The sequence below is a fragment of the Rhamphochromis sp. 'chilingali' genome (genome assembly GCF_963969265.1).
Source record: "Rhamphochromis sp. 'chilingali' genome assembly, chromosome: 19".
NCBI lineage: Eukaryota > Metazoa > Chordata > Actinopteri > Cichliformes > Cichlidae > Rhamphochromis > Rhamphochromis sp. 'chilingali'.
Window position 1 is genome coordinate 10,202,186 of NC_137946.1, and position 10,663 is coordinate 10,212,848.

General features: G+C 44.7%; 1 long non-coding RNA gene across 1 annotated transcript; it reads right to left on the minus strand.

The window, feature by feature from the left end:
• Positions 1 to 996: 996 nt before the first annotated feature.
• On the minus strand, positions 997 to 2,302 carry LOC308387283. Its single transcript, XR_013969914.1, has 2 exons — positions 2,149 to 2,302; positions 997 to 1,766 (listed from the first exon to the last, which is right to left on the minus strand). It is a non-coding gene; the product is annotated as an uncharacterized lncRNA (long non-coding RNA).
• Positions 2,303 to 10,663: the final 8,361 nt, after the last annotated feature.

Genomic DNA, 10,663 nt, shown 5'->3' on the forward strand with positions numbered 1-10,663 from the left:
TGTAAAACATAAAAACAACAAAACTTAAGACCTTAAGAATCTCCTTATGAATTTTGTGAATATCTAGATCATTGGTGTTTGGATTTGAGGGTGAACAGGGCGAACACTGAGGCTGGGTATTAGAAATACAACATGGCAACATGAGACATGTTAACTCTGAGAACACTAACATCTAGATTAAGGTGTGAGAGGTAAATACATAACAGAAGCTAAAAAGGAGTTGCTTGTCTCTAGATTAGTTAAAATAAATTGAAAATAAACTGATTTGAACACGTTTGATGCATTATACAAAAAAGGTTCATGATATAGTTCACATGATCTAAGCAAGAGTGACTCGGAATCTCAAATGTTAAAGTACACTTACTGATTGTACTTTTACTACATGAGCTAATGTAGATGCTCTAAAAGCACGCTGGCTGAAAAAGAACCACACGTTTGGAGAAACTGTGCTGTAACTTCTCATACTGTGAAGTTTTCTGACAAAAGTGAATTGAAAACTTATGCTGTACAGCTTACTAAGGGGTCCTTTGCTGGGCCATGTGCAATTACACAAAAGAACAAGTTAAATTTCACCATAACACTGACTGGAGAAAAGCCAAATTGGGATTCTAATTGAGATTACAACTGAAATCAGTGCTGTGATAGTTAGTTTAAGATCACAACCTGATTTAAAACACAGTCTAACATCAACATTCTTGCCCCTGAAAATAGGTCAGGATGGCCGAAAAATGTACTTTAAAAATGAGATTTTCTTTTTGTTTCATTGGAACAGTAAAGTACCATTACAAAGAAATGAGTACACCTTTGTAGATATCACTGATATGGAGTTTTTCATGTTTTACATACAGACTTTCTCATTTAAACCATGGTGACTTAAAAGTTTAGCAGCAAGACACTTGTTTCCTTTGTTCCATCAAACATTTCTTTCAGCCATCTGTGTTTATCAGAGCGATATGTGACAAATTTTTTATTGAATCACCAGAAAGTACACAAATACAAGATTAAATATTTTATTTATTTATCAAAGATACATAATTACACATTGATACAATGAATAAGGTGTCTATAAAAATTACACATGGTGTAAGAAAAACATTATAACATACAAATAAGTGTTTTAAGATAATCTGACATACTTTAAAAGCATAAGAATAAAAGTTTAAAAAAATCATGTTCTTTGATGATCACATTACATGTATCACATTTTTTAAAGCATAACGTAGGGTGTTCACAAAAACAGTTTTATGATTACTTTTTCCACAGTGCTTGTATGCCTCTTGCAAAACTATGTACTTATCACCATATGACATAATAACTCACGATTATGCAAGACCAGCCATGAAATGTCCGTCGCTTCATTACAATCATTTGTCCCCGCTGCTGCCCTCAGACCCAGTCTTCTGTACTGTGGGGTAAAATTGCTTTTTTGGTGGTTCATAAAAAATATCTCAAAAAGCGATGTTAGTGAGGGGACCAGAAACACTGGGTTGCAGAGCAGTTGGTAAGGACTTGTATATTTCTGGAGAGTCTGCAAAAGCTGTCTTGCTCGTGCTCCTGATTGGATATGTGGAGCCCGGCTCTGATATCTCACTGGTGGCAGCTAAAGGTAGGCATGCCTTGGAGGCGGAGTTGGTCTCGGGCGCAATCTTTCAAACGAGCCTCACGGCATTTCAGGCAACCTCAGGCCGGAAACAACATCCGGTCACTCGCGGTCAAAATCCACGCAGAGCTGGTGTTTCGCAGGGATCAGGTTAACACATCTGGGTCTAAAAATATAAAGAAAAACAAAAAGAGTTTTAAAACACGCAAACTAGCAAAATATCAAAGGAGCATAACATAACAATAACAAGATGATATGAGATACCTGATGAGGCCATGATAGGTGATGTAGACATGTAATGTATAAACTTTTACGGGAGTTAAAAGTGGAGCTTATATATATTTTAAAGTGTATTGTACGTGGGATAGGCTCCAGCGCACCGCGCGAGCCTGAAAAAAGGATAAGTGGAGGCGAATGGATGGATGGATGGTGTATTGTACGTGTTAGAAACCATTGTGATATTTATTTATTTTTTTAAATGAAAGGATTGACAGAATGGTAAAAAGGAAAATGCAAAAATGTAGTTAGAGAGGAAGATTAACACTTACCGAATGATATGCGGATAAGGAAAGAGACGCAAGTTGCTGTTGAAATCGGCCGCTCCCTATGCGAACTCGCAAGCAGTCTGAGCGGTTCCAGTTGTTGATATGGCTGAAGGCAGGGGTCTTCTGGGAGCTCGGGGGTAGTCTTAACCTGAGCGGGAGATCATAAAAATCGGACCTGGAGCGGATTGGCTAACCGGGGTGCGAAGGGAGCGGTGCAATAGTTATGTGATTGGCAGCGGGGCGAAGTAAGGGGGGGAGTTGGTCTCCGGCGCAAATTTCGAACGAGGTAAGCAGCGCATTCGGGAGCAGAGCGGGGAGCGAACAAGCAGGAAAAAATTGTGCTCTGCAAGAAGTTGTGGATCGGAGATTAAGAGCGAGGTAGAACTTAGAGTGTGCGTTGAATTTTAGAGGTTGCTAGTAAGAGGGAAGTTTTTGAAGAAAAAAGACTAAGGATTTTCCCTGTTATCGAATATAAGGTTTTGGGAATAGAGGGGTAGCTAACAAGTTATTCTAGGGATTTGGAGAAATCGCGGAGAAATTTTTTTTTAAAGGAGTTTTGGCTTTGTTTGGCTGAGCATGAAGGGAGCCGCGGGGCGCTGAATTTGAGAAAAAAGACTAAGGATTTTTTCAGGATTTCCCCTGTTATCGAATATAAGGTTTTGGGAATAGAGGGGGTACCCTAACAAGTTATTGTAGGGTTTTGGAGAAAACGCGGAGGGTTTTTTAAGGAGTTTTCCCTGCTTATGTTTCTAAGGAGGGTTAGGGTTAGGGGATCGCGAGTTTTTTCTGAGTATCAAATCAAATCACTTTTATTGTCACATCAGTATGAGTTTTATTCTAAATCTACAAATGCATATAAATCGAAATAAAGTTTTCCCCCAAGGCATGCAGCATGTGTTTGTGGCCATACTGAACGTTACAAAAGCACAAGTTTAACTAAACAATTTTAATATGGTTTAATACATTTTTAAACACATGAGCACGGAGCCCGAGAGAGCACGGTCCGGAGACACACAGCCTCAGGCGCGCGCGGGTGCGCGCGCACACACACACTGACCCGCCACCAGATGGCGTTTTTTGAGCATAAAAAAATAAAAAAAATTTAATTGCTTAAAGAAATAAAAGAATGCTATTTTGATATATAAGAAACTTTCTAAATAATCAATTATATTTTTATGAATATCATATTTTTATGAATATCATATTTTTATGAATATCATATTTTTATTACTTCCTTAATTACTTCCTACTTCCGGAGCTCCGGAGCTCATGAATAATTCATGACCTGTCAGTTTGACAAGAGGGGTATAATATCACTCTCTGTGGAGTAAGTGCATATGAGAGCATGAGGGTGGGAATGGATGTTTGTGCCTGTATGTCTGTGTCTATATGTCAGGTTGGGTATCAGACGCCACCTCTCTGGGGACATCTCAGGCCCTCCAAGGTTTGGAGGCCTATCTCCCCCCACCACCACTTCCCCTGCCAGTGGCGGACTCCCTCAGACATCGGTGCGTTGGTGGTTCTTTGTCTCTGGGGATGGGCGTCCAGGTACACACTGGCTCACTCCTTGGCGGCCGCTTATCGGGGCCTGGAGCCTGGGGCTCGCTCGGGCCACTTCGGAGGTGGGGTGCCCCCGGCCTCTCGGCCTAGGGCTCGGTCACTCAGGCGCAGCTGGCTGCCGGCAGAGCTCACGGGCGCGTCACTGCAACTCCCCCTGGCTTCTGCTCCGCGGCTGCTGAGTGAGCCCTCATCTGGGACTCTCCTCAGCTCTTTCTGTTGGTCTTCCTTGGTCTCTTGTGTTCTGAGGGCCTCTGGATGTCTGGAGTTTTGATCTCCTCCATACCTGCTTCATGCCCTGGAGGACGGGGCTGTGGCCCCCCCACACCCTCTAGCAGATCATTACATGAAGGAACCTTTTAAAAAAACAAGCGCGTCCATGCTCACAGGTGTACACACGGGTGATCACACCCACAAACTACACCCTTTTTGGCTCCTTCCTCAAAGCACACTGTGTTCTGTTGATCTTATGTGCTGCACAATAATGTTTAATATTTAGTATTTACTGTCATATTCCCATATATCATTGTGATGTTGTTTATTCTATTACTCTTGTTCTCTTCTGCTTGTTCTCTTTTTTCTTTCTCAACAGGTGATCCGGGTGATCGATATATGCATTTTTTTTCTTCTTTTTTTCTGTCCATTCTGTTGGTTTTTGTTTTTTGCCCTTGTCCCTCTTCTCAGCTGTTTCTCTTTCCCTCTTTCTTTCTCCCCTTCTTTCCCTCAGTCAAGTCTGTCCCGTATTCAGCAAGTGAAAATAAAATAAACAATAAAAGGTGAATCAAATGGACCATTACGGCAAGGCTGGGATGGTCAATTTGGTAAAGTAAATCCGTTGGGCATCTTTCTTTGCCTTTAGACAATAATTCTGATGGCAAAAGAGCCAAACGGGACAGGCAAAAAAAACAAACAAACAAACAAACAAAAAACTACTTAACTACTACTTAAACAACCAACTTCTAAAAGTGAGTTTAGCCTTCTGCTCTCAGAGTGCTTCTTGTTCTGACTGACATTCAGCAGATGACATATTTTGAGATAAAATTCAAAATAATGTGTATTTTGAAAATATTTTATGCAATAGATCTGGTAACAGAGAAATTCAAAAAACATGAAGATGATTTTTGATGTTGCAGAGCTCTGTATGTGCTGGCTGCTAAGTAGAAATGGCACGATACCACTTTTTTATGTCCGATACCGATATCATAAATTTGGATATCTGCCGATACCAATATGAATCCGATATAGTGTTTTTTAATCAACAAGACAGTTTTTTTAAATATCTTGCTGCATTTTGTATAAGTTCATACTCAAGTTTAAAACAACAACTACACTAAAGCTATTCTGTTATACCTGTATGCAAAAAAAAATATTTCATAGTTCAGCAATACTGATCAATCTAATAAACTTAAACCTACACCATCCTCCCTATTCTGGTATTTTAAAGAGTACTTAGCGTAAATATTAAGCAACCTAACTAATAGGGTTCCAACTCCCAGCAACAACAAAAATAAATAAATAAAAAATAGGGAACCACCCCTCACGCTCCACCTCATGATGCTTAATTGACGTAATCAACCTTAATTTGATGCAGTGTGAAAAAAAATGCACAGAAATCAATTATTTTTCAAGAAATATTAAATAGATTCAACATCTTTCTTCAACAAAATTGCAGACTGCACAGATGGTACCTTCCCAAAGGAAAAAGTACTATAGCTTATTAGGGTATATATATTAGACTTAATAGTTACTATATACAGTAATTGACTTCTATTCATTTTACATCAAATTAAAACTTTGGGTGTAAGATTCGGATAATTATTTATTAAAAGCTAGACATTTTAAATGAGAATAAGAAAGAAAAGTATGTCTTTGTGCCCCCTTTTCCCTGTTAATGCCCTATCAGCCCCCCTGGCTAAACTTTGCTAGATCCGCCCCTGCACAGTTACCAGCGTCAGCTACGTAGAAAAAGATCCTCGAGTAGAAAGTAATATTAAATAAATTCTAACAACAGCTGATCAAGCTTAAACGTGCTGCTGTTGTTCAGCCGCTGGTTTCCTCTTTCTGGTGCAAAGTGGGCCAAAAACAAACAAGAGACACGGACTCGCGACAGAAAAGCCGATCAGCTGATCATTAAGCAGTTTCATGATTGAAGTAGCAGCAAGAAGAGGCAGTCGCTTGTTAAGCTTAACGCAGGAATGCTTTACAAACATTCAGAGATGGACTTACACACTTGCTTTACTTCTCTCGGGGATAACTTTGTCGGAGATGAAATGCCGGGTTGCTAGCGAAGCTCCAAATGCTATCCAGACCACCGACAGGTCCCGCATGCCACAGCCGCTCTATCACGTGATGCATACTGCTCCGACGTGCTAACGTTCTGAGGTGAGTTACGGCGTGTTGCAAGTTTTGTGAGGTACTTTCGTGATATTTAATGGATCGGATTGCATTTTTTATTTTTCTCCGATATCCGATCCAGTAATTTAGGTCAGTATCGGACCGATACCGATACGTAATATCGGATCGGTCCATCTCTACTGCTAAGTAAAGACCAGTGTTGGGACTAATGCGTTATTAAGTAACGCGTTACAGTAACTACGTTATTATTGTGGTAACGAGCACGGTAACTAGTTATTATGCCAAAATCAGGAACGCGTTAGTCGTTACTGGGATTTAGATAGGGTCGTTACTCGTTACTTCGTGTGGTGGCTATCGCGGAGCTTCCACAGATTCAGTAACATTAGCAAGTGGTGGAGGCCAGCAGGTGGATGAAGGAAAAGGGACGCAGAAGGAAAAGAGACCCGAGGCGGCCGCCGGTCCAAGTGTGAACTGAACTTCAGGTAAGAAGTTATGACCTGCAGTCTCTCTGGGTCAGATATGAACCAAGTTTAGGTGGAGTTTATTTTCGTTATTCTGACTTTTTCCGTACTGCGTGCTAGCTAGCATGACAGAGTTTCTATACAGCTGGGTGGTGCTATGAAGTTAATGATGTTGAACTTTATTTTGTTCATAAGTTATTAGAGTTGCCAACCGTCCCGTCTGGTATTCAGAGAAAATATTACGCGTTTCTTATTGAGGTGAAAAGGAACAGTTTGTCCCGTAATTCAGCTACAATGAAAAAGGCACAAAGATGGAGTTATTCTGTGTCTTTACGCTGCACAGCTGCCTCTTTTTCTTTCATTCTCCCCCCTCCCTCTCCCGTTTCTACTTCAATCATGAAAACTGATCAATGATCAGCTGATCGGCTCTCTTGTTTGTTTATCGCCCACTTTGCGCCGAAAGAGGAAACCAGCGGATGTCGCGCTAAACAACAGCAGCACGTTTAAGCTTGATCAGCTATTGTTAGAATTTATTTAATATTAATTTCTAGTATCAGCTGATGTTTGCTGGAGCCACAGCTGCAAAAAAGCTGCTGGTCATGATATGGTTTGGTTATGTGGTGAGAGGGAAACATGAAGATGAAACCAGGAGATGTCCTTACTGGATCATCAGAGCTGAACAGGTGATGGAGAAACAGGTTTAACTTTTAGGTGACATGAATGAGTTGAAGGGAAGTTATGAACTGTTTCTGAGAGACAAATAACACCAGGATCCTTTTTTAGGTAGCTGACAGCTGGTAACTGTGCAGGGGCGGATCTAGGGAAGTTTTGCCAGGGGGGCATGTAGGGCATTAACAGGGAAAGGGGGGGCACAAATAAATACTTTTCTTTCTTATTCTCATTTAAAATGTCTCACTTTTAAAAAAATAATTATCTGAGTCTTACAACAAACGATTGATAGATTTGTAGCCCTGGCTATATAAGTAGCTCATTATTTCAATTTGTTCATTAATATTGATAGTTAATTGCAAATGTTTAATGTGTTCAAGAATGTATACAAATGCCTGCAAAGTATGTGATGTGTGTCAGTTAAATGCACAACCTTTTTATTTGTATTTTGAGGTTTATGTCATTATTTTTGATATGGTATTGATATGTACTACAGCTCCAGTGAACCCTGAAGTAGTCTCAGGTAGAGGGGTGGGAGTAAGTGGGGAGCCGTGTGCACTCTGCAGGAAGCGAGAGAGACGAGAGCTGAACAGTGTCGAGTGAACGCAGAGTTCATAGAAGGGCGACAGACGCATTTTCGGGTTGACGGATAGTTAACTGGAGTCGAGAACTGTTGTACCCTACTGTGAGGTAAATGTGGATTTTGTCTGACACTTGTACCCAATGTTATTGTGTAAAACGGATTAGCGCTAACACAGCCGCTAGCACAACTGCTAACATAGCCGCTAGCGTAGCCTAGCATATTCGCTAAGCTCTTGTTCTGCTCTGTTTTTATTTCTTATGCTTTTTTTTTTTTTTTTTTTTTTTTTTTTTTCAAATGACATCAGAAACAGCAGTATGCGACATTACGTGATGGCAGAGCTTCAGTTCATCCTTTGTCATTTTTTTTTTTTTTTTTTTAATAAATAGGACAGGGGGAATGAATGAGAGAGAGAGGGGGAGAGAAAGAAAGAAAACCAAAGGGGAGAAGAGACGGTGAGAAGGGGGGGGAAGAGAGACAAAAAAAAAAAAAAAAAAAAAAACTCCTGGGTCACCTGTATGGAGAAAAAAAAACAAACAAACAAACAAACAAACAGAGGAGACAGCAAACAACAAAGAGCAACATAATAATAGAGAAAACAAAGCACCATCACAATAAACTAGCTAGTCATAGATATCAGTATTTACTAAGTAATAAACAATATTGTGCAGCACGCAAGATAGACAGCGCACAGTGTGCTTTGAGGCAGCAGCCAAGAAAGCTTTAGTCCGCGTCTGTGAATACCCATGTGTGCATACCTGTGTGGATCAGCATGCTTGCATTCCAAAGGTTTCTCCATGTAATGATCTGCTAGGGAGTGTGGGGGGGCCTCAGCCCCGTCCTCCAGGGTGTGAAGCGGGTATGGAGGAGATCAAAACTCCAGACATCCAGAGGTCCCCAGAACACAAAAGACCATGGAAGACCAACAGAGGGGCAGCCGCGCCACTGTTCCAGTAAGAGCTGAGGAGAGTCCCAGATGAGGGCTCACTCAGCAGCCGCGGAGCAGAAGCCAGGGGGGGTTGCAGTGACGCGCCCGTGAGCTCCGCCGGCCCCCAGCTGCGCCTGAGTGACCGAGCCCTAGGCCGAGAGGCCGGGGGCACCCCACCTCCAAAGGGGGCCCGAGCGAGCCCCAGGCCCCAGGCCCCGACAAGCGGCCGCCAAGGAGTGAGCCGGTGTGTACCCGGACGCCCACCCCCAGACACAAAGAACCACCAACACACCGACACCTGAGGGAGTCCGCCACCGGCAGGGGAAGTGGTGGTGGGTGGAGATAGGCCTCCAAACCTTGGAGGGCCTGAGGTGTCCCCAGAGAGGTGGCGTCTGATACCCAACCTGACATATAGACACAGACATACAGGCACACACAGACACAAACATCCATTCCCACCCTCATGCTCTCATATGCACTCACTCCACACTCAACCAACGTGGAGACAGACATAAAGAGACGCTGTACACACAATCACACTCCCCAAGCGTACTCTACAATCCGGGTCTAGGTACCCTTGCCCCTGGAGGGGGGAATTGCACCCAGACCCAGGTGGTGTTACCCTTTTCCCTGCGGTGGGGAGAGGCAGACCACCCCGACTCCGCAGCAGCAGGGAGGCCCCACACCCCAGACCGCAGTCGGACGGCCAACTCCTCCTACTAGCCCTCCCGCTCCAGCAGGCCGCAGAGAATGGGGGTGGGAGAAGACTCCAAACCTCCCTCCACCCGCTCATTGTAGTGTTGATGCATATGTGTTCTAAGGTGCAATTAAAACCCAGGAGGGCATGGAGCTACCTGCCAAGGAGCAGCAGGTAAGCGCATAGTCCCTCCTGCTAACCCTCAATGACTAAGTGTATTTAAAATTGAGAGGTGGGCAACGACGTCAGGGGTGAGGTATACACCCTGATGGTGATTTGGACTCCGTGATTGTGCCCACCCCCAAGATCCTATATGTATGTGTAATGAGAGTGTGAATAATGTGAATGTCTAAGATGTGGGATAAAATTGAGGCAGAGGCAGCCAGAAGGGGACAGGGGGGGGGGTAGCCTCCTCTGCACCCTGGTGACATACCCCCACTCCAAGGCCCTGCATGTGTGGGTGGTTGTGGAGGAGCGGGAAGAGGGAGGCAGCTGGAGATGGGGAGGGAAGGAAGGGAGGGGCAAGTGACCCCTCCCTGGGGCCAGCTCCCCCGCTGACCCCAGTAGGCACTCCCACCCTCCGCGACCCGCCAGGGAAGGGGGGCCCAGGCCCATCAGACCGGGGCCCAGTGCAGTAGCGCCCCCCGGCTCCACAGAGCCCTGGACAGTCCACCCAACCCCACCACAGAGAAAACTGCACCCACCCCACCAACCACACATCTTCCAGACTACATAAGACGGTAAACGCCCAGGCTGAGATCTTCCTCCACCTCTCCTGTATCTCCCCCTCCTGCAGAGAGTTCCTGAGAGAAGAAAGCTCCTGCCAGATGTGACCATCCCCCCCACCAGTTGAAGAGCCCCCCAGGCGGCTCGATGCACCGGCGGCACCCTGCTCCAGGGCCGGGCCCCCATGCACCCACCCGCCCACAACCCCGGCAACACACCAACCAGGACCCGAGCCCCCGAGGCCCGGCCCGGGCCCCCGCCCAGAGACGGAGCACCCCCAGAACCCCACGCCCATCCCGGACCCACCCAGGGGCAGCCAGGTTGCCAGGTCAGTAACCCACGTCCGTCAGCACAGACCCTCCCCTAGCCCCGCTGCACGCAGCCGCGAGGAAACAGTCACCTGAGAGCCAACAGAGCCCTCAACCGGACGTGACCGCTACCCCGGGTTGAGCCCCCCAAGGAAGATGCCTCCGGGGAACCCCCCGACGCCCTAAGCCTGTCCCTACCCCCTCACCAATCACAACAGTGAAGGCGGGACCAAACTA